The sequence below is a fragment of the Gossypium arboreum genome, chromosome 4, assembly GCF_025698485.1.
Source record: "Gossypium arboreum isolate Shixiya-1 chromosome 4, ASM2569848v2, whole genome shotgun sequence".
Lineage (NCBI taxonomy): Eukaryota > Viridiplantae > Streptophyta > Magnoliopsida > Malvales > Malvaceae > Gossypium > Gossypium arboreum.
This window is the reverse complement of record NC_069073.1, coordinates 31365219-31371096: the sequence shown is the minus strand read 5'-3', so window position 1 is coordinate 31371096 and position 5878 is coordinate 31365219.

The window sequence follows — 5878 nt, the reverse complement described above, 5'->3', positions numbered from 1 at the left end:
AACCAACAGCTCCCGAATGCCATTTGCCACAATGTGGACACTCCGTCCTCTCTCGGCGATCATTTCCGCCACCGCAATCGAGGTGACTCGTGTGGTCACAGGGTCGATCGCGTCCTCGTCTAGAAAATCCCAAACGCCTCTAGACCGGCTCGCATCATCTCGAAATCTCTTCGATGCTTGTTGAAGAGACTTTCCGAGGACCTCTTTCGAATTCTCCAATCCCCACATCAGCTTTTTGTTTCTCCTTTCTAAGCTCTTCGACTTTACAAGCTCGCTCAACAAGTACTACGAACTCTCGTATCTCGAGAATGCCAACAAACATCCTTATATCATCATTCAGCCCATCCTCGAAGCGTTTGCACATAATAGCTTGGACGAAATGCATTCTCGCAGCGTCGGCTAAGCCTCACAAACTTTCGTTCGTGAGTCGGTAATCGGACATAGAACCTTGCTTAAGATCAAGGAACTCCCTCCGCTTTTGGTCGATGAATCTCGATGATATACTTTTTGAACTCGGTTAGAAAGAATTCCCAAGTCACTTGCTCTCTAGGCACCACAAGTCGAGTACTCCACCAATAGTAGGCGGACTCGCGTAACAAGGAGATGGTACACTTTAAGCACTCATCGGTGTGCAGGATAGCTCATCAAGCACCGGATAGTGTTATCTAACCATAATTCAGCTCGCTTCGGCATCATCATCATCCGTAGCCTTAAATTCAGTGGCCCCATGTTTTGAATCCTATCGATTGGGGCTTACCCGACCTTATTGGGTCGATCAACGGAGGTATTGTAGGTCGGGGTTGCATTCGTCGGGAATGGAGGTGGTGGAACAAATAGTGTTGGTTCGAATGTATTGATTAAACCATTCGTTCATCACACTATAAAAGGCTTGCTTAGCCTCGTCATTAGGATTGCTGGCCATAGGTTGAGAGTCCGCCGGCGCTGTCCCTTGCGCGAGCAGCGCCACACTCTCCACATCGTCACTATCGCTTCGGTTGGGATCGGGATCCATTGCTATAAACAAACATGAAGTCAAATTGTCAGAATTCATCACACTATCGATTCATCATTTAATGGCATGTATAGCTAGACCCCAAACACATCACGGTAGTCCTAGAATCGACTAAACCGTGGCTCTGATACCAATAAAATTGTAACACCCCAAACCCGAGACCATCGCCGGTGTCGGACCCGAGGGGTTAACCAGCCAAGTTCACATGTTTTTGCCCACCAATTTGACATTTCCAGTCAGGCTGGAAAACTGCGTCACTGTCGCCTTAAAAATCGTATCTCGAGTTTCAAAACTCAGAAACTGGTTTCGTAAATTTTCCCTGAATTTAGACTCATATATACATCCATGGATTTATTTCTAGGATTTTTGGTCCGGCCAATTGGTACAGTTTATTAGTTAAAGTTACCCAAGTTACAGGGATCGACTGCTCTGACCTTCGCGCGGTATAACTTGAATATCTCTCTGCACAGGGCTTTAATGCTGGTGTCGTTTGTTTCTAATGAAACTATACTCAAAATGGAATCTGTACATATAAGGTATATCTCCTAATTCTTTTTGGATAATTTATAGTGAATTTTTAAAGTTGCGACAGGGAACCCAGAAACCATTCTGGCCCTGTCTGACAATAGCTTTAATATCTCTTAACCTGTAACTCCTATGACCGTTTCGTTTCTTCCATATGAAAATAGACTCATCAAGGTTCATTTACATAGCTTATTCACTATTTGATTCCATTCCTATGAATTATGGTGATTTTTCACATTCACGCCACTGCAGCTGGCAGCATCTGTTTTAAGGTAGGACTTACCTATTTGGTAGTCTCCATGATTCAACTAATCTTGCCATACATAGGTTCATATATGATCATTTTAACCATGCCAATGGCTGATCATATGACCAACATTCCCATTTCCAAACCATAGCCACATCATGACCCCAAATATATATACATACAACCCACAATAAGTCTAAGTTCATGCTCCCTTTTCGAGCCATTTTCGCATGGCCATACATACTTACATTACAACGTATTTAACAAACAAGAGGTAGTCCTATACATGCCATCTCAAGTTCAACCAAAATTTATACCAAAATGGAGGCTTGATAGTGTGGATGACTTCGACTTCAACGATCCCAAATCCGATTGCCTCGAGCGAAATCTAGAAAACTAAGAGCCAAAGCAACGGGTAAGCATTTTTATGCTTAGTAAGTCTCAAGGAATATAATGAACTATAATTTACAGCAATACATTCACATAGCCAAATGCATCATTTCATTAATACACATTCTTACTTCATACTTCATCATTGTATAAGTTCGCAAAGCATCAATCAATTCAATAACTGAAATTCATTAGTCGATTGAGCGAATGTTGCTCAAACACGCCGACTTTCCAATGCACATATAACGTACCTTATCCTTTGGGCTGTCCGAGTGTACTAATTAAATTCATTTCAGCAACCAACACTCACCTCCAGCCCAAGATTCTTCGAATATAACCGGATATAATCACGTGCACAAATGCCTTGGTCTTAGCCGGATAGAATAACTTCGCACGAATGCCTTCGGCCTTAGCCCGGATATAACCACTAGCACAATTGCCTTGGTCTTAACCGGATATAATTTCCAACATAATTGTCTTGGGCTTAGCCCGGATATCATTCAATTTCTCATGCACACATACATCAATAATCATTGGACATACATATTTCATTTTCGTTACTAAGGCTCAAACACAATTAATATCATTAGCATATTCGCCGGGACTTAGCCCGGTGGAATTCAAATACTCATACACACATAATCAATAATCATACACATCCATATTTCATCTCACATAATTCAAGTAAGGTCACTTCTTGAGGACTTACCTCGGATGTTGTCGAACGGCTTTTTCGGCTATTCGATCACCTTTTCCTTCCCTTGTCCAATTGTGGCCCTCTTAGCTCTTGAGCTAATTCAAACAAATTCAATTTATTAAAACCTCATTGTGCTTGCTTATGGCGAATATGACAAGGATTTTAAATGGTCATATGGCCACTCTTTAGCTTGAATACACAATGGTCATGCACATTTTATACTACATCAAGCAATTCAATACAATTTATTTGAGCATCAAGGAAATGCTAAGGCCTTCAATAGGCTACCCAAGGCCGAATATTCATGTACATGTTGAGGTCAATTTTGCACTTAATACCTCACAAAAACAGCATGCAATCTACTAATTTATGCTTTGCACATTGTGGCCCAAAACTTATAATATAGCATCAAGCACTTATATGTGTGCTAGGCCGAATTGTGCTTGCAATTTCACAAGCATTCTTCCACATTTTCTTCTTTAAATCAATATATTCATCACTTAGTTCATAACCAAACATAATGTGCAATCATATATATGCATATATGAGCATGGCCGAATTTTCAAGGTGTCCATAGCCATCCAAAACACAAACTTTTAACTAACATGCAAGAAGCATGAATCAAGCTCAAGAATGCATCATGGCCAAGTATGACAATCATGCTCCTTTTCAACTTTAATCATGATAAAACAAAGAGAAAACTCAAAATCTTACTCATGAGTAGAAAATCCATCATTGCATGCATCATCATCAAGCTTCACACTTAGCATGCAATGGCTTTATCACTATAACAACTTTGGCCAAATACCATTTCCATGGCATACCAAAGATTTGAGCCATGGCTAACATGCACATCAAGTTAGCAACCAAAACATGCATGAAACTCCCAACACAACCTCATACATACCTTAATCTTGATGCAAATTTAGCCAAATCACCTTCTAGATCTCTTCTAAACAAAGGAAATGAAGCAAAAATCCCTTCTTCCTCTTAGTATTTTCGGCCAAAAAGGGAGAGAGCAAGCATGAACAAATTTTTTTTTGTTTCTCTCTTCTTGGTTGCACGGCAATGGGGTATGCCACTCTCTCACACACATTTTTTTTTCATTCTTTTCTTACCCATGCTTATTTGTTTACTATTTCTCCCTAATGCCCAACAAAACATGTTTCATGACATGTTTGACCCATATTTCTTTGTCATGGCCGGCCATTACTTGTAGAAAGGGGGAATTTGACATGCAAGTCCATTATTTTGCATGCATGCTTTAATTAGTCATCACCTATTTCCCTATCGTACTTTCAAAGTTCACTACTAAGTCCTTTCTTATAAATTAGCACCTAATTAATAAAAATCGAGACACGAAATATTTACGCATACCAATTCCACATACAATAAGTACGGAATATAACACTTAATTATTCTTGTGACTCGGTTTCGTGGTCCCGAAACCACTCTCCGACTAGGGTCACATTCGGGGTGTCACACTTACACACTATCTCAAATCAATGCCTTCATCCCAGACGAGGTCTTAGATGAATTCCACTTCACACAATTAGTGCCCACTGACCGATCTCGCACTCATAGTGCTCGGTTAAAGGAATTCGCACACACACAGTGCCTCTAATCATTCACACACATAGTGCTCTTATTCATTCGTTATTACACATTGAAATGACTTAACCAAGTCGATAAACATCATGTATGTACACTTTTAAACATATCATCTCATTTAAATTTGAATTCGTATAGTAATGAACACTTAAAATTTGCTCAAATTACCGGCACGAAGCCTACTAGGCACGAAGGCCCGAATACACGTCACCAGCATGATTGCTCTTCGGGACCTAGCCCGGATATATCACTACCACGAATGCTCTTTGGGACTTAGTCCGGATACATCACTAGCATGAATGGTCTTCAAAACTTAGTCCGGATACATCACTAGCACGAATACTCTTCGGAACTTAGTCCGGATACATCACTAGCACGAATGCTCTTCGGAATTTAGTCCGGATACATCACTAGCACAAATGCTCTTCGGAACTTTGTCCAGATACATCACTCTCAATTCTCATGTACATATACACATATAGCAATACACATTAGTACATCATTTACATTACTTGAATACAAACACAACATGCTTATCGACCATTCAACTTCCAGTTCCATAGCCACGTACAAAAATCACATTTATAGTCTTAACACTCTTTCAAAGTTGCATCACTTATACCCTTATAATTCAATCCAAATCGAAATTCAAATACGAGTACATGATACGTACCTGATCAACTTAATAATTTAGGCATATCTAAGTGAAGTTATATCGCAAATTCTCATAGTTAGAAGCTTGCTACAGCTCGATCGGGATCAAGATTCATTACAATACAACAACCACATTTTAATAGTCAAAAATCATCACACTATCATTTTATCCCTTTATGGCATGTATAAATAGACTCACGCGTGCTACGTTAGTCCTAGAATCGACTAAACCGTAGCTCTGATACCAATAAAATGTAACACCCCTATCCCGTAACCGTCGCCAGAATAGGTAAGGAGCATTACCGGACTTGTAACTCACGTCAGAACAGTAAAATTTTGAACTTTTTCTTGAATTAAAGATCGTTCATTTAAATAAGTACTAAGCACAGCCAAAGGTAAAATTTAAACTTCACTAAGTAAACATTAAAAAGATGCCATTTTCGCATGGCTTATATACATTAACCAAAAATATTCTTCCGCCACTAGTCTATTCTATACATGCCATAAAATAGTTCTAAACATAGCAAGAACAAGCGGTGGATAGTGATAGTGTGACTAGTTCTTTGACGATCCCCGAGCACTGTAGCTTCGCAATGAGACCTATAAGACAGAGGAAATAGAGTAAATGGAGTAAGCATTACAATGCTTTGTAAGTTTTAAGCAGTGTCAACAGATAACAATCAAATTATAACATAGTTGTTCGTATTTTTATTTCACTCTTCCTTCGGGCATACCATCCCTT